Consider the following 19,551-nt stretch of genomic DNA (forward strand, 5'->3'; position numbering starts at 1 on the left):
CCAAATCATTTCCCAGAGCCATGGGGCCAGGTAGGCCTGAATGGGCTCTAACATGAGTAATATAAACAGGAAATCTTCTAGATAACAAAACTAATTGTATCTGCTGAAAAATATTGGCAACTCTACTGGAAGGCTTAATCACTCCAGCCACTTCTAAAAGATTTACTGCATTAACCACATAACAGGAATCTGACACAATATTAAGGGGTTCTAAAAAGGTTTTTAAAACTTCTAAAACCACTAAACATTCTACCACTTGAGGCGAATTTTCATTATATTGTTTGGATACCACTTTACCATTAGCCACATAGGCACCTATGCCAGTTTTTGATCCATCAGTATATACCACAATCCCATTTTTAAGTGGGTTTCTTACTGTTATTTGTGGAAAAACAACAGATTGATTTTGGGCAAACTGTAAAATTGGATGTTTTGGATAATGGTTATCTATTTGTCCTGAAAAGGAGGTAACTAAAACTGCCCAATCATTAGATGTGGCTGCCAAGGTTTGAACCTGTGCAGCGGTATAAGGTACAATTAAAAGATATGGACTTCGCCCAAAGTGGGTGATTGCTGCTTTTAGGCCTCTAAGGGCAAGCTGTGCAATTGCATCAGGATACCAATCTATTATTTTAGCTGGGGATACGTTTGGATGGATCCACAACAATGGCCCATTCTGCCACAAAACTGCGGTTGGCAATTGTGCTGTCTTAAAGACACACAAACTGAAAGGCTGCGAATCCTCAATACGTTGTAATTGTGCATTCTGTAAGGCTTTTTCCACCTTTTGTAAGGCCTGGTTAGCAGCTAGAGTAAGAGTCCTAGGGGAGGAGATATGAGGATCTCCTTCTAAAATACCAAACAAAGGCCTTAACTCAGCAGAAGGAATCTTTAAAAAAGGTCTGAGCCAATTAATATCTCCCAACAGCTTTTGAAAATCATTTAAGGTATGGAGGTGATCTCTTTTTATCTAAACATGTAAATATTGATTTCTCTCAAAGGAGGAAATATGCGTGACATCCATTTGTCAGACCTGTAATGGCCTGACGCCACGAGGGTTTACCCCTACGTGAGTAGATAAAATTTGACAACAATCTAAAGGCATTATTAAGTAATCAGAATCATTTTCAGTAGAACTAATCCCTCTTGCAGCTCTAGGAATACCAGAGGAAGAAAAAACAGCCATGTAGGCTTGGCAAAATTATTAGTTGAGCTATTCTGTCCCCTTGTGATATAGAAAAGACAACTTGAGGACAAGAACAGAGAACCTGAAGTTCCCCTTTACAATCCTGATCTACAACTCCAGGGTGGACAATAAGACCTTGTAGGCTGCAAGAGCCTGCCTCTGTCATTATTGTCCAGTGGCTTCACCTGCTCGGGAGAGCGCCTTCCAGGCCCTAATAGCCTTTTCATCTGATTCAGAACTACTAAGAACTGGCTTCTCTAATTGATCTTTTTTCTTTTCTTTTTCCTTCTCCTTCCTTCTAATCTCTCCCCAGGTATTCTTACCTGACCTAAACTTTTCCTCAGGTTCAAGACCCTTGGAAAGGCCTGTATACTTATTTTGTGAACCATATTTTTTCTTTGCTCCTATTCTCTCTCCCCGCTTTACTTCTGATAGATTGTCCTGAACTTCATCCAGAATCCGCCCTGCCTTAACCACTTGATAACATGTGAAAAGGAACAAAAGGGCTTCTAACACTAGAGAAAGTTCAAGGCCAAACATACCTTATAAAGCTATTTTCCACTTTACTTCTGATAGACTGTCTTGAATTTCCTTAGAAAGTTCAAGGCCAGGCGTACCTCGTAAAGCTATACTTACGGGTTACCGCCGTTCCCCAGCTGAAAAGTTCTGAATTCATGCAGTTGAATCTTTCTTAACAGTCTGCTTTACGGGAACCTTTATTACCGCGACCCGCAGTTCTGGTTCTGGAATGAGGGATCTTCCTTGCGCCGGTGAAACTCCCGTCCCGAGTTTCCTCCCGGGTTTTTTCTTCCCGGATTTTTTCTCGTCCCGGAATTTCTCGTCCCGGGTTTCGGCACCAATTCTTAATAGCGTTCTCACGCCCGGCCAGGAAGAACACAACAGACCAGAATCTTCTGCGGCAAAACTTTATTGCTTACATCTTCAGGAGCAGGAGTGCAAAAACCCCCAGCCCCAAAAGCGAAAAGCCCCTTCTATTACATCTTTAGGAGCCAGAGCTCCGGCGCGCGCGCTCTATTGTTTACATCTTTAGGCAGCGAGCGAGCGCAGGGCGCGCAGAGCCAGAGAGATGCCAGCGAGAGAGAAATGGCGGAAAACCCGTCCCCTTTTTTAGGAGCGTTATATTTCGCCTAGGACGCATCACTCCCTGATTGGCTGCAGCCCATGGCCGAGCTGACGTTCACGGGAAAGGCAGAGTACAAGTAGTCATAAAATACCCTTGGCACATGCGCAGATTATTTGTTTACCACTTAGAACACAGGATGTCAGCGCCATCTTGTGACGGCGAATGTGGGGGCGGCTCCCAACACACACACACACACACACACACACTCTAAAAAATAAAATAAACTTGTTATATGGAAACAAAGTTCTATTTAACTAAGAAAGATATAAGTACAATTCTAAAAGAAACTTCAATCACTACAGAAATTACCAGTCTAAGAATGTTTTGTTATAATCTTCTTTAAAATACAATAAAATATAGTCAAGCATAGCAGGTAACATGTCACTAAAATCATCAAGGACGTAGCCCAACCTCCTGTGATGATTAGTTTTAAAATACCAGGATTTATCTGAAGTATCTTCTGTCAAGTCTGCTACAATGCTGGTACAGTTCTGATCTGCTCCAAGCTTATTTCTATTTTCTGCATGTAAACTTCACTTCTAAAAACAGCCTTTTCTCATTACCTCCCCCTCTCTAAGAAGACACTTCTTTTTCCTGCTGGCTTTGGTCATGACTTAGATTAGCACCTTCAAACTGTACTGATAAGAAGATCTTCTGGAGGCTCAAATCTGCTCCTGCTTAAGAATGAGCTCTACAAAAGCTATGCTTAATTTGGTCCAGCTTTTTTAATTAAAATTTTTTCATGTAATATATTTTGACCAGTAATATATTTTTCATGTAATATATGTTTTTTCACCTCCCCAACTCCTCTCATATCCATCCTATGGGTTGGAGCCTTAATGAATAAAATAGAGAAAAAGGAAAAAGGCTGCTGAGCTGAATAAACTCCTACTGTCATAGCTGCCAAGATGTACCTGTGGCCATGTCTTCCCAGAATGAGGGACATGGCCCTCAAATCATGGAAGAAAAAAAAATAGGGCTTTGGGGATGGTTTAGAACCATATATTTCTGGTTCATAGGACCTAGAGTCACAAGCCTCTGAAGGAACTCTGTTGCCTTTCTTATTCTTTCTTATTGAACTGCCTACAAATAGTGGACAAAATCATTTTTAAAAATTATTTTGAAACAATGAAAAGACACCCAAGGCAAGCCAATACTTCAGAATTTCTTCTTGAAAATTCTCATAGCATCTGGCATGTGCCATGATTCTATACGCCCTTGCCTGGGCATCTTGCCCTGCTCTGAACTTCAGGACGGCAGGTTAAGCATCTGGTGGTATAATGGATATGTTCAGAGCACAAGCTGTTACAAATTCAAGGGAAACATAGGAACAAATAGCATCTATCTAAATCTATGTTCTTAACTTATTACATTTTATTTACTTGTTGTATGTATGCACACTTGCATGTGTTAAAATCAGAACAACCTGCAGTTGTTGGTTATTTCCTCCCATCATGTGAGTCCCTAGGCACTGTCAGGCTTGGTGTCAGGTACCTCTACCCAGTGAGCCATCTCCCTAGTCCCATATCTAAATCACAGTGGTAGACTGTGAAAAGATGCTGTGGTAGTTCATATCCCATCCTTATTTGTCTTCAATAGTTTTAAGGCAAGGTTCTAGCAAATCTTAGGGGTCAGACCTGTCCAGGGACTGAAACAGATCCTAGTAAATAAAGGACTGTTCACCCCAGAGTCTGTTTCAATTTCTTGTCATCTTAGTATCAATAATTCCAGCACAATTAGCAGGATTTCCTGTAAAGGATGCTCACACAGAGCTAACACTGCTTTTATAAAGAGATGTTTCAAATATGAATGATAAAGTGGCAATAAACCATATTTAAAGCCTGCATTAGTAACTCCTGTTACTGTGACAAAACACTATGACCAAGACAACTTATAGAAGGAAGAGTTTTATGGTTCAAGGAGGATAGTCTGTCGTGGCAGAGAAGCCAAAGATGTTGAGAGCTCACATCTTGAACTTGAAGAAAGAAAGCAAACTAGGAAACGGTATGTGGCTTTGAAACTTCACACCTCCTAATCCTACTGAAACAGCACCAACACCTGTGGACCAAGTATTAACTCACACACCTGAGCCTACAGAGAACACACTCATTCAAAGCACAAGGCCAACTTCTAATTTGGCCTTACTCCTTTGCTAACTGTAAACCTAAATAATACGATTATCGTACGATTATCGTACAAACAAGACTGTGCAATTTTGTTTACAGTAAAAACACCTTAATTTCCCACCAACCCTAGTGTCATGGTTTGTATATTCTTAGACCAGGGAGTGGCACCATTTGAAGGTGTGGCCTTGTTGGAATAGGTGTGACCTGGTTAGAGTAGGTGTCTCACTGTGGGTGTGGGCTTAAGACCCCCACCCTAGTTGCCTGGAAGTCAGTCTTCCACTAGCAGCCTTCAAATGAAGATATAGAACTCTCAACTCTGCCTGCACCATGCCTGGTGCATGCTGCCCTGCTCACACCCTAATCATAATGGACTGAATCTCTAAACCTGTAAGCTAGCCCCAATTAAATGTTGTTTTTTTATAAGACTTGCCTTGGTCATGGTGTCTGTTCACAGCAGTAAAACCCTAACTAAGACACCTAGTGAACTGCAGTTTGAGTACAATCCTACCCAAGGCACCAGAGCACCCCAGGAACCAGGTATGATCTCATTTCCTTTAAAAAAAAAAAAATTCTTAGTCACCCTTTGATATGTAATTTCAAAGGTCACCAAAACCATCTCTGTGGCTACTGTGAAACCAGAAGTGACTCTCCTGAGAAGACCACACCAAGGCTCCTGGGTGTCTTAGACTTCTCCTGAAATTCTTTCCTGTGGTGAAGTCAAGACTCTCAACTTTAAAGAGCTGTAGACTCTAAAAAGAACTCTTCAGGCTGTTGCTGGCAGCACAGCTGTATCTTTAGCTCCAGAGAGAACATCTTGTTTGACATATGCCCTCAAGCAGAAGCAGAAAGAGAAAACTTGTTCCATGTACCAGCATAACCCTAAGAAAGACACAGTCTCTTCTCTATGACAGGCCTGTTAGAAATGCTAAAACTTTGATTCAATCATCAGAAAACATCATATAAACCCAAAATAAGGGAAAAACCTAAAAACAACCTATATCCTTCAAACTTATTATCAATGCTATAAAAAGACAATGCAGAGAAACCTATCCCAAGTGAGGAGACTAAGGAAGGATGAATTGGAAGGACCCTGTATGGAGGGAAGAACCTCTGTTAAGAGACATGAATAGGTCAGCTGCCACAATTTAGACAGGCAAAACAGGAAATAGGGTAAAGTAGATTCCAAGATCAGCATATAAAAAAGGGTGGCAACTGAGGAAGACTGAAAGCCCTGCCCAGTAGGTTTCCTTCTGTGTAATTTACAGTACAGAGGTAGAGGAACGTCCAGTAGCTACCCTCCAGGCTCAAAACTCTGCCTATAATAATAGAGATCATCATGTAGCATGAGAATTTTTTTTATTTGACAATTACTTCATTGGTGTTATAAAAACATCCTTGCTGCCAACAAATACTCTCTGAGGTAAAGTGCATTACTATTTTACTTCCTGAGTCTTCTCCAATAAATGAAAAAACCGTTTTCAAGATTAAAAAAAAAGGGGGGGGGGCAGGCAGTGGTGGCGCACGCCTTTAATCCCAGCACTCGGGAGGCAGAGGCAGGCAGATTTCTGAGTTCAAGGCCAGCCTGGTCTACAGAATGAGTTCCAGGACAGCCAGGGCTATACAGAGAAACCCTTGTCTTGGAAAACCAAAAAAAAAAAAAACAAAGCTTCCAGAATCAGGCATAACGACAGATGTCTTTAATTCCAGAGCTTGGGAGGTGGAAATCAGGATCTGTTTTAGAAAAAGACCAGGACATGTTTGGTAGAGGTGGGAGGCGGGGCCCATGCTAAGGCATCCCTTACCCGAGGTACCAAGTAGAGCATAGAATAGGGTTTATTTCAGTCATGGGAAGGGGAGTTGAGAAGGGAATGGAGACAGAGAAGACGGAGAGAGGGAGGGAAAGAGAGAGAGAGGGAGGAAGGGAGGGAGGGAGGGAGGGAGGGAGGGAGGGAGGGAGGGAGGGAGGGAGGGAAGGAGGGAGGGGGAAAACAGGAACACATGAAGTGGGGGGGGTTGAGGGGGGAGTGAAAATGGGGATAGGGAGAGGAAAAGGGCAGAGAGCAAGGAGGAGCCAATAGCAAGCCAGGCCTACCAGGCTACAGCCAGATAACTGTTGGGTGGAGTCTAGAAGGAATGCCAACAGGATCTTTGTCAGTTTGAGGCTGGTCTGTTCTACCTTAGGGAATTCCAAGCTAGCTAGGACTACATTAAAAACCAAAAACAAGGGAGGCAGCTAACTGAACCTTGGAAAAGAATCTTAATGGGGGAGTGTGGAGGTGGGGGTGGGGGGCCCTGTCTATATTGTGCTGTGCTGAGGACAGGTCTAAGGGATAATATCATAATTGCTTAGCTGAGGTGGGAAGATGCCCACTCTGAGTAGCACAATTCCTAGGCAAAGAGTTCTAAACACTGTAAGAGTGAGTTGGGCACTAGCATACATACATTAATTCAGTGCTCTCCAATGTAAGTGACTAACTGCTTCCAAGTTCTTGCCCAATAATGCACTGTAACCTGGAATTATAGGACAAAGAAACCCTTTCTGCCCTAAACTGCTTTTGTTGGCATATTTTATCACAGCAAAAGGGCATTAAAATAACACTGAGGAAAAGGCGCAGACTATAAAGCTTGATATTTAAACCAGGTGTTCACAGAGAGGATCTTGAAGGCAGAAAAACTGAAAGTTAGGTTGGTATCTGTTTCACAGAACTGGGATCAATCCCAGGGTTTCATGCATGTTAGGCAAGCAATCTACAGTATGTTTTAAGGCATTTTATTTAAAATCTGTTAAAAGACTTTTCTAACATAAGAAACATTCTTTACATTTATATTTCACCTTTTTCCTTTCTTTTTTCTCTAAAGTGTGTTGAAGCATTGAGACAGGGTCTCATGTAGCCCAGGCTGGCCTCAAACCATTAACTCTTCAGCCATCAACTCTCACTAGTGCAGTCACAAGAGTATACCACCAAATCCAGCTCCCAACTCCACGCCCTGACTCTGTATTTGTGCTGTTCTGCATTTATGCTAACCTTTCAATGAAAATAGGTCATAATGCAACATTTTAGAGGACATTTTAAATGATGACTAACTTACTGTGTGCATTTCAACAATAACACACTAAATCCAACAGGAATCAAAATAATGTGTGTGGTTATTCCACACTAAAACTGCAGGCAATGACAACTGCACTGACTGCCACTTGACGGAAGCAACTGTCAAATCTTCAGACTTAAACATGCTTTAGCCTTCCAAAACTAAGATTAATGCAGTGATCTCCAGGGGAAAATACCCTGATGCAATTCTACAATGAACCATGTAAAGTAGGATCAACCTGTCATCACATTCTGTTCCCAAATACCAACTGTCCAACAGGCTATCAGCAAGTACCTACTATAGATCACCATATAACTGCATCAAAATACTTTGTTCACATGTCATTATCACAGAACACCTGACTTATTTGTAATAAGTAACATTCTCCCTTTTGCATTTTCTTTTGTTGATTTTTGTTTAATGGCCTTCTGTTGCTGTGATGAAACACTGTGATAAGCGAGAAAGGAGTGATCTGACTCACACTTCCAGAACACAAGCCACCTCAGGAGCTGAGTGAAGGGGCTTGCTGATTGATAGTTAGCTAACCTATTTTTTTAAAAATCTGAGCAAACATTTATTTCTTTGTTTTTCATGTTTGTGAGTGTGGGTAGGTAATTGTGTAGAGGTGAGCGTGGTAATGTCAGTGTAGAGATCAGAAGACAACTTGTTCTCTTCTACCATGTGAACCTAGGGGATCAAATTCAAGGTTGTCAGACTTGGTGGCAGATACTAGGATTATAATGTATACTACTACCACACCCAGCCATTGTTCTCTTTTTTTAAACCTTGCTTCTTGGGTAGAATTAGCTCCATGATTTCTGACAAACACCAGTGCTACAGAGCAACACACTGAAGACACAGGCTTCTCCCCAAGCCCAAGTATTGCCCTCACTACATTTTTTACAGGTTCTCCTCAGTAGCAGGCAGCCACAGATCTGCTCTTACGGTTCAGGTTTTGGGGGGTTTTTATTATATTTATTTACATAATTTATGCGTATGAGTAGTCTGTCTGCATAATCAGATTCTACTGCAGATGGTTGTGAGCCACTATGTGGTTGCTGGAAATTGAACTCAGGACCTCTGGAAGAGCAGCCAGCACTCTTACTGTTGAGCCATCTCTCCAGCACCAGGGATCAGTCTTAAACAGAATCACCATCACTCGGTGGTATTCCTTGATTTGTAGATTTATCCCTTCTGTTGTCTGCCATTATCAGTTAACTACTTGGTGTATCTAAGTTGGTTTCACTGTAGGGCTGTACTAAATCTGCTCATTTTCCAAGGAATGGGCATCTGAACTGTTCCCACTCACTAGGAACCAAGCTGCTACAAATCCTCCAATGGAGAGTTCTGTGTGAGCCTGTGTTTTCATCTTCCTTGGGGAAAACACCCAGGAAGAGGGCTGCTAAATCATATAACAATTATTATGTCCAACTTGTTAAAAAAAAAAAAAAACATTTTCCAAATCAAATTGTCTCTCACAGTAAAGCAGAGTTTCATTTGTTCCACACATTTGTCACTTGACAGTATCACCCTGTTTAGTTCTAACATAGCCAGGCCTCACTGAAGTTATAATCTGCCTTTTCTGATAGCTACTAATGTGAAATACCCTTTTCTGTATTGTTGTCACACATACAAAATGGATGATATATCCATTTTCACCATCTTTAATTGATTTTTAATTGTTCTACATTTAAAACTTTTTATTTGTTTATTACCATCCTGTGCGTGTGTGTACACACCAGCTTGTGGAGGTTAGAACAACCTTGTGCAGTTCTTTCCTCCCTCTAACTTTACATAGCTCTAGGGATCAAACTGGGATCATTAGATACAAGTGCCTGTATCTACTGAACCACCTCACTACCCCCAACCATGTTTTTAATAGCTTATCAATAAAAAAAAAATGTTCAAGCCAGGTGGTGGTATATGCCTTTAACCCAGCACTCAGAAGACAGGGGTAGGGGGATCTATGAGTTCGAGGCCAGCCTGGTCTACAGAGTTCCAGGATAGACAGGGATATACAGAATAAAAAATAAAAATAAAAAAGAAAGAAAGAAAGAAATAGAATTTGACAATAAAGCATCTCCTTGCCACTGTACAACACTCTGTTTGCTCCAAATAACTAATATGGTAGAATGTGCAAAAAACAAGTAGAAGGAAACTAGAACACATCCCTGCTTTTCTCTCAGCCTGAAAGTAAGAATCTTAGGAAATGCAGCCTGCATTTCTAGGAAATGAAACTCTTCCCCACTGTGGCCATTTGTTTTGTTCTTTGAACAAGAATGTATAACCCAGGCCAGCCTTAAATTCACTGTGAAACTGAGTGACTTACCATTTTTTTCTACTATTGTGACACCTATAAGAAGCAACTCAAAAGGCAACTAAGAAATGCTGAGAATATAGAATAGAAAAAAGCACATCAACTGGTTATGTTGAATACCAAAGCTGAGCCCTGGTAACACAGAACTACAAGAAACATTGTGCAGATTAAACAGACTGTACTGTGTGTTTAGGAACACACATATACAAACAACAAAAATTAAAGAGACCACAAATTTGAAAAAGAGCAAGGGAAGATACATGGGAGGATTTAGAGGAAAGAAAGGAAAGGAAGAAATGATGCAATTATTCATAATCTGAAAAAGGAGGGGCAAATTATTTCTTTAAAAAGGCAGCAACTCAGGGGGCTGGTGAGATGGCTCAGCGGGTAAGAGCACCCAACTGCTCTTCTGAAGGTCCTGAGTTCAAATCCCAGCAACCACTTGGTGGCTCACAACCATCTGTAACGAGATCTGACTCCCTCTTCTGGGGTGTCTGAAGACAGCTACAGTGTACTTACATAGAATAAATAAATAAACCTTTTTTAAAAAAAAGGCAGCAACTCAGGGAAAAAGGGTCTAATATGGCTCACAGTAAGGGTACAGTCCATCATAGAAGGAAGGCACAGGCATAGGAGCATGAAGCAGCTGGTCACAATGAATCCATACTCAAGATGCGGACAACTGCCAAGTGTATTGAACACTTTAATCCCAATGCTTAAGAAGCAGAGACAGGTGGAGCTCTTTGAGTTAGAGGACAGCCTGGTCTACACAGGGAGTTCCAGGCCTGCCAGGACTACATAGTGAGACCCTTTTTTAAAAAACAAAAATTATGGGGGCTGGAGAGATGGCTCAGTGATTAAGAGCACTAACTGCTCTCCCAAAGGTCCTGAGTTCAAATCCCAGCAACCACATGTGGCTCACAACTATCCATGAGACCAGACACCCTCTTCTGATGTGCCTGAAGATAGATACAGTGTACTTACATATAATAATAAATAAATCTTTAAAAAAAAATTCTGAAAAGATGGCTCAGTAGTTAAGATCACTGGATGCTCTTCTAGAGAACCTGGGTTCAATTTTCAGCATCTACATAGTAGCTCACAACTGTCTGTAACTCCAGTTCCAGGGGATCTAACACCCTCACACAGACATATATGCAGGCAAAGCACCAGTACACGTAAAATAAAAATAAATTTTAAAAGAGGAGGAGGAGGAAGAGGAGGAAGATAAAGAGGAAGAAGAGAAAGAGGAGGAGGATGAAGAGAAGGAGGAAGAGGAAGAAGAAGAGGAGGAGGAAGAGGAGGAGGAAGAGGAGGCAGAGGAGGCAGAGGAGGAGGAGGAAAGATATAGGCAAGGATGAATAACATGACTCAACTGCTTTCTCCTTCGTGCTCTGGGTCTCCAATCTGAGGGATAGTGTCATCCATACTCAGGATGAGTTCTCCCTCTTCAGTTAGACCTTGCTGTAAAAATTCTCACAGACACACCCAGAGGTACATTTCCTCAAAGACTATAAATCCAATCAAACTGTCACTCCTGCCCATCACATCCTCAGAATGCTGGGAGTGCAGGGTATATCACCATGTTTGACATTTACAAGTATTTGGTGAAGATAAACTCTCAGCGTGTGTGTATAAACAAGAAACTGGATATTATTTGCAAACATTATAGAAATGATAATGTATTCAACAAGTCAATCCATTTAAAAAGGAAATGCAAATTAGAAGAAGTAGCTCGGTAGATGGCACTATTCCCCTATCTGTTAAATGCATGACCACCACCTGTTCATTTGAGTATGCTCAAGATTAAGCTTTAATCAAAAGAATTATAGAAGTTGGCACTGCTGTAGGGAAAGGAACTCTGCAAATTTCTTAACTTGAGACTCGGTTTCTCATCGATGAATGAAAACATAAAATCAGTACTTTAAAAGCTGGAGAGGGGCTGGAGAGATGGCTCAGCGGTTAAGAGCACCGACTGCTCTTGAGAAGGTCCTGAGTTCAAATCCCAGCAACCACATGGTGGCTCACAACCATCTGTAATGGAATCTAATGCCCTCTTCTGGAGTGTCTAAAGACAGCTACAATGTACTCACATACATAAAATAAATAATTCTTAAAAAAAAAAAAAAAAAAAAAAAGCTGGAGAGAAGCACTTTGTGTGCACATGAAGAGTGTGAATTCAGGCTAGGCGTGGTGGCGCACGCCTTTGATCCCAGCACTTGGGAGGCAGAGGCAGGTGGATTTCTGAGTTTGAGGCCAGCCTGGTCTACAGAGTGAGTTCCAGGACAGCTAGGGCTATACAGAGAAATCCTGTCAAAAGGGAAAGAAAAGAAAAAGAAAAAGAGAAAAAGAAAAGAAATAGAGAGTTCAGCAGTATGGTGATGGCAAACACCTTTAGTCTCAGCATGAGTTCAAGGCCAGCTTGTTTACAGGACAGTTTCCAGGACAGTCAGGGTTACACAGAGAAACTCTCCAAAAAACAGTGAGTTCAAATCCCAGAACTCACTATCATCCTTTACAAAGCCAAGTGTGCAGCCCAGAGAGATGGCTCGGTGGTATGTACCTTTATCCTATGACAAGGGAATCAGAAGCAAAAGGATCTCTGTGAATTTGAGGCCAGCATGGTCTACATAGTGAGTTTAAGGCCAGCCGGGACGACATAGGAAGACACTATCTCAAAAAACCCAAGAGAGTGACTTGGTGAAGATAAACTCTTGCAGAAGACTCAAGTTCAGTTCCCATTACCCCACATCAGGCGACTCAAAACAGCTTGTAACTACAGCTGCAAGGAATCCAATGCCTCTGACCTCCACAGATAACTGCATTCCACAGGTACACACACCACAGAATTTAAAATCAATCTTTTTTTTTTTAAACCCAGATTTGTAGCACAAGCATCTATACTCCCAACACTCCTTTCAGGACAAGAAGCAAAGACACAAGAATCCCAGGAAGCTCAAAAGCCTGCTAGTCAGAAGAAACAACAATTTAAACAAGGTAGAAAGTGAGGAACACTACACCAACACATGAATACTATGGCACATACATAAGAAATAAGGTTCATAATTCACCTAACACACAAATGGCAGCTATAATGGCTGTGACTATAATGTTCTAGCCATAATTCTTGAAACACAATGTCATGACTGAAATGTGTGTTCTCCACATACCTAGGTGTAAATGGGAAGCTTAAAACCCAGCTCAATACAAGCCCCACCCATCCATGAATTATATGCATTCACACGAAAGGCACTGTGGTGTCTGCAATTGCGAAGACTATGTGTAGGCCTTATTTCTAATTATCTGTCTCAGCATTTCAATATAAGCAGTGCTTCTTTTCAAAAACAAGCAATTCATCAACTTCTGGCTTTTCACCATCTCATCCTTGAAAGCTGGTTTTCCCTGGGGTTCTACAGGTATTCTTGCATGCCTCAAAGACATGTTCCCATGCCCCAATTGCCCTCTCCAAAGCATTTTAGCAAGCAATTTCCTAAGTTTCTCCTAGAATTCATCCAATTCCTGGAAATCAAGACTGAGGCAGCACTATAGCTCTGATTCCTACACCCAGTGAATTAATTGGCTTGGATACCCCAAGGCCAAAGTCATTACTTCTGTGACAAGTATTCTTAAAAGATTTCCTCATGAAACAAGATATGAAACACACTTTTAAATTTACCCTTTGGATACACGTGGTCTAATATGCTCTATGTTTAAGTCTTAGGACTATAATAAAAAAATCTGTCATCCAGTTTAATAATGTGAGCCTAATTCCCATGTAATCTGGTTTAAAATCCACAAGGTACTGTCTGTATTAAGGCAGTATAGTATGTACAATCCAGTAAAAGTCCCAGCAGACAAGACTTTTAATTCAGTGAAACCTAACAAGTCATTTCTACAATCCCAGGCTTTTGCTCCCATTACTTTCCCCCACTAAGAAGACCCCTTCTTCAGGGGTCCTCTGAAAGAATAGCCAGTGCTCTTAACTACCAGGCCATCTCTCCAGCCCCTCTTTCTCTATTTTTAAATCTTTGGGGAAATAAAGGCTAGGAGCAAACTATTGCCCACTTTAGTGGCAAAGTGATATAGTATAAAGGATGTGCTCAAAGACAGCTGGAATCCATATACACACTACCAGCTCTAACATGTGTCAGCTACTCATTCTGAGAAAAGCAGCTTCCTCAACCTGATCTTCCTCACACACATCTGAGTAGTGGTTACGTCTACATCATGAGTCTCTCTCATATGTAACTCTACCCCCTATCTCCTACCTGTACACAAACTACTAACAAATCCTACTGTCATGACATCCTAAGTCCACTTCTTTGATTCCTAGTTCCCTAGCCCATGTCATCTCTGCTACACACCTGATTCCCTTCATAACATCCCAGTGGATGTAGTGTGTCATGAGCTGAGTCAGACTTCAACAAGAATGACCAGCTCCATCAAACACTGCACATTCTGTCTGCACTGCTGTTCACTCAACTACAACGTTCTTAGAACCGTGGATCTACTTAGGTTCTACGTTCATCACTGCCACATCCGGCTCACAACTCACTTAGCAGCAAGGCTTATTGTAGCCGTTCTATGTACACCTTAAACTCTAACTACACACTGTAGCATGATTTCCTCCACTGTACTCCCCTCACATACGTAACATGGGGTACTCCTTAGGTTCACAGCTTATCAGCTGCTTTACTTCTCTCTTCAAGGCACTCCTGGCTTTTTTTTTTTTTTTTTTTTTTTTTGATGTCTCTACTTAAAGCAATTAGAACCATGGCTGGCACTTAATATGAACTTGGCATCCTGAACTTAGACCTGCAGAAGAATTTTAATCCAGCAACATGGCTGCTCTGGCAAGGGATTACATCCAAAGACTTAGGTCTGTGTAATCCAGTTGGAATATAGACAGTCCACACACCTTTAATACCTCTGGTTGGAATACAGATGCGTCCTTAGTACACACCTCTAATCCCAAACAATGTAAGCAAGGTTAGTTTGTAAAAGGAAGTAGCCATGTTTGATAAAACAAATGTTTGGGGTGTCTTAAGATAAAGCTCACTGGGTAATGGCACTTGTCCCAAGTCTGATAACCTAAATTCAATCTTCAAGACCTACATGAAAAGGAGAGAACTAACTTCAACAAGTGACATTGAATTGAAGGGCAGACAAAGTGCTTAATCAGAGAAAGATCTGATAGAATGAGTCAGAGATAGGATAATCCCAACACTCAAAAGAACAGCACAAGAAAAGAGAGGCAACTTAAAGAGAACAGACCAGAAAGAAAGGCAATAGGGAGTGGGGGAAAGGACAGTTTTACAGAGACAGGTTGCAGGTGAAGACAGAACAAGCCAGAAAATGAAAAGGAACCAGATTAGAACAGATTGCCAGTTAGTTTGAGACCAAACAGAGCAATTCAGTCAGAAGCCAAGAGAAGCCAGTTTGAATCAGTCATCTTAGAGAAGAGTTTGGACCAGAGCAGCTGAGTTAAACCTAAGCCTCCAAGACAACAATTACATCTAGCTAATAAAAGTTACTTTTGGGGCTAGAGAGATGGCTCAGCGGTTCTTCCAAAGTTCCTGAGTTCAATTCCCAGCAACCACATGGTGGCTCACAACCATCTGTAATAGGATCTGATACCCTCTTCTGGTGTGTCTGAAGTCAGCTATAATGTACTCATAAATAAAATAAATAAATCTTTTTTTTAAAAAAAGGTTACTTTTAAATCCTTACATAATATCAACACAATCTCCAAAGCCCTCAGTGGCTTCATGATCAAAATGTAGACTAATGAGTTCTACTCCTCTAAAGACTTCTAACAGAAAAACAAGTAAGTACATCTGTAATAATAAGGAAGAGTCACCAAAAGACAAAGATCTGGATTAGACTGGTAAGATGGCTCAATAGATAAAAGTGCTTACTGCACACATTTGACGACCCAAGTGCAATCTCTGGAACACATAATGAAAGGAGAGAAACAACTCATATATACACACATACATACGTATATACATACACACATACACACAAATAAATAAACATAATAAATAATGAATGACTCTTACAGCTCAATTTATGAACAGCTCTGCTCCTGTTTTGGAGCCGATTCTGCTACAAAGTTTCATTTGCATATTCTCATTCATTCATATTCATATTCATATTCATAGTCTCTCTCACACACATGCACAAATCATCATCATCATCATCTAACAAAACAAAACTTACTTTATGACAAGAATTTAAAAACTTCATTCCTAGGCGTGGTCAGGAAGATCTCTTGGGTTATAAACCAGCCTAGTCTACATAACAAGTTCCAGGTCAGTCAGTGCTTCATAGTGAGACCTTGTCTGAAAAAAACAAAAAACAAAAAACAGGGGCTGGAGAGATGGCTCAGCAAGTAAGACTGCTCCTCTTCCAGAGGTCCTGAGTTCAATTTCCAGCAACCACATTGTGGCTCACAACCATCTGTAATGGGATCCAAAGCCCTCTTCTGGTGTGTCTGAAGACCGCATACATACATAAAATAAATAAATCTTAAAATAAAAGAGGAAAAAACCCCACCAATATGCCTGGAGCCAATGAGATGGCTCAGCATATAAGAGTACTTGTCATTAAAGCTCATGACCTAAGTCTGATCCCCAGAAACCACATGTATAAGGAAAGAACTGGCTACCAATGTTGTCCTGACCTACACCGAATGAGTGGACATGTGCACACATGTATGCATGCGCGCCTGCTCTTGAGTCCACACTCACACACACACACCATAATAAACAAAGAACTCTTCATTCAGCAGGAATGAAAACTAACCTTGGGTCAAACAGGCATGATACCACAGATGACACAGAGCTCTCACATCTGGCACAGGCAGACATAGAACAGATTCCTCCCCTTACTCACAGGAGCAAGAGGAACTGGAAAAAACAGAATTGAGATTAGAGACCTCTACACCTAGACTAGAAAGCTGAAACTGCATGCATGGGAAATTTTCTTTAATACAAAGAAAGAAAACTGATTTCAGGAGACAAGAAATAACTGAGGAGTAAAGTGAACTAACCCTCATATGGAAATGGAAGAGACAGAGGAAGAACCTCTACTCTAGAAACCCTTGCCAGTATCACACTTAATAAACTGTCAATCATTTGAACTCCATGAAGTTTAAGTTTGCTAAAACAAATGTTTTCAGAGGCAAGATGGCTCACTGGGTAAAGGCACTTGTTACCAAGTCTGATAACCTGAGTTCATTCCTTAAGACCTACATGAAAAGGAGAGAACCAACTTCAACAAGTTGTCCTCTGATCTCCACATGTACCCCCATACACATATACACACAAAAGAGATAAATGTAAATTTTCTATTAAAAAATAAAAACAAATATTCACTGATGCCAACCCGAGAAGAGTTTGGATCTCTTATCACCATCTTTGTCCTTGGATTATTACCAGATCTACCAGAAAGTAGGCTCTAAGAATAAGACAAACTTAGGAACTTTCAAAAGTCTATAATCTCCCCAATGTGAAGAAGCCAAACAATTTTAACAATTTGCAAGTCAAGTAATCTCTTTCAAGATTAATCCCACTGTTTGCACTGTAGAAAATACCACCTTGAATAACTGCCTTTGTGGCTAATTTTATGTCACAAACTAAAGTCATCTGAGAGGAAGGAACCTCAGTTGAGAAACTGCCTCCACAAGATCGGGTTGCAAGCAGGCAAGCCGGATGGGTTATTTTCTATCTTTCTTTTTTAAAATTGAGACAGGGTCTCAACTATGTAGACCAAACTGCTCTCAAACTCACAGAGATATGCCTGCCTCTGGTTCCCTAGTGTTGGGCTTATAGGTTTGTCTCACTATGCCCAACTTAAAGGGCATTTTCTTCATAAGTGATTGATGGAGGAAGGCCCAGCCCATTGCAGATAGTGTCATCCCTGGGCTGGTGATCCTAGGTTCTACCATAAAGCAGGCTGAACAAGCCATGAGAGCAAGCCAGTAAGCAACATCCCTCCATGGTCTGTGGATCAGCTCCAAGTTCCTGTCTCATGTGAGTTCCTGCCTTGGTATCCAATGATGAACTGCAGTAAGAAAAAGTAAAATAAACCCTTTCCTCCTAGAGCTGCTTTTGGTCATGATGTTTCTACACAGGAATAATGAGCCTAACTAATACAACTACTAATGACACTGAGTGTTGACTACATATTAGATGTACCTTAAAGTTTCTTCCTAACAATCTCCTAGGAGAAAATCTTAAATAAACCTCTAGGTCAGATGAGAAACTAGGTTTAGGTAGAAGAAAATAACTTAAAGTAGGGCTGGTACTTAGCAGGTAAAGATCAATTGCTAAGAACCTGAGTTTGGATTCCAGCACCCATGTTAAAAAGATGGGCATGACCACACATGTTTGCTTGAGTGCATAGGAAAAAGCATATATAACATATATGTAGTCTGATCCTATCTGTAGTTTCAGGCAGCCACTTGGGGGTACAGGATATATTCCCCAAGGTAAATAGAACTATTATAAATAATCCATGAGCTGGGCAGTGGTAGCGCACGCCTTTAATCCCAGCACTTGGGATCTTTGAGTTCGAGGCCAGCCTGATCTATAGTTAGTTCCAGGACAGCTAGGGCTACAGAGAGAAACCCTGTCTCCAAAAAAACAAACAAACAAACAAATAAATAAATAAAACATGAGACCAAAATCTGAAGTCAGTATTCATGAGAATAAAATACCAGTAAGGAACATGCTTCTAAAGCTATAAAAAATATGAACCTAATACCAACACTTATAACTTAGAAACCATTAACTTCTGTTTGAGTTTATATAAATGTGACACAGAGAACAGCAGATCTTGTTCCTAAAGTGGCTGTAATTAGTTAATAAGTAACTATAGTTCAGAGTGTTTACCATGTCCAGTGTTTTCCAAGCACTACTCTTTGAACAACCAATATCATAATGCTAATATTAAAATATATAAAGAATCAACATACAACTTACAAGTCTTCTCTGACCCTACCAATCATTTATGTTCTGCTGTTGCTACTATATATCAGAGGCTGTGGACAAGGGAAAGAAAAAACAAAAGGCAACACCAAGGCATAAACAAGAGAAATATACTCACAACTCAGAAGGCAGCAGTGACTTTGAGAAGAAATCAAATAGCTGTTCTAAAAAATATTCCTAGTATCTGTTTCCTCTTTACATTGTAGCCCAGAGACCTGGAAGAGACAGAATGTGCACATACATAAACATCTTTATTTCACTGCTATTTACTTATTTATTCAACAGAGCTGCTGGGTAAGTGTTCTAACACTAAGCTTAACCATCAGTCCATTTTACTCCTCTTATAAAGTCTTACCATGCTCACCCTCTTGAGCATGTTATCCTCGTATCTAACATATAAAGTGCTAGACAATGAATGAACAAAGATAAACACATAGAAGCTATTTGCAAACCAGCATCCAGTAAAAAGGATGCATACAAGTAACTGAAAACTATTAGGCAATCAGCAAGCATAACCTGCTGAAATGATGGCAAAGTTGAAGATAAGCAACAACACACAAACCTGCTTGTTCCCACTAAAACTATGCTAAAGAGATAAAGTTCAAAAATCAAATACAAATATGTGAGATCTAAAAGGAGTGGGAACTGGGGAACTGAAAAGGCTAAGATAAACATCAAAACAAATAGATATACTG

General features: G+C 40.7%; 1 protein-coding gene across 20 annotated transcripts in view; it reads right to left on the minus strand.

Moving 5' to 3' along the window:
- The window catches only part of Ptk2 (PTK2 protein tyrosine kinase 2), a 218,719-nt gene that overhangs the window by 170,572 nt on the left and 28,596 nt on the right, over window positions 1-19,551 (minus strand). For 11 of the 20 annotated variants that reach the window (XM_030248328.1, XM_006520430.2, XM_006520434.3 and 8 more), the window contains one exon: window positions 18,975-19,071. The exons of 2 other annotated variants lie outside the window; for them this stretch is intronic. The gene's annotated coding sequence lies outside the window, so the exon portion shown is untranslated. Of the gene's footprint in view, window positions 1-16,085; window positions 16,208-16,670; window positions 16,775-18,974; window positions 19,072-19,551 lie in introns of all 20 variants that reach the window. 7 more of the 20 variants (XR_003951347.1, XM_006520427.4, XM_030248319.1 and 4 more) reach the window with 3 other exon arrangements.

Source organism: Mus musculus, chromosome 15 (assembly GCF_000001635.26).
Source record: "Mus musculus strain C57BL/6J chromosome 15, GRCm38.p6 C57BL/6J".
In the NCBI taxonomy this organism is placed as follows: domain Eukaryota; kingdom Metazoa; phylum Chordata; class Mammalia; order Rodentia; family Muridae; genus Mus; species Mus musculus.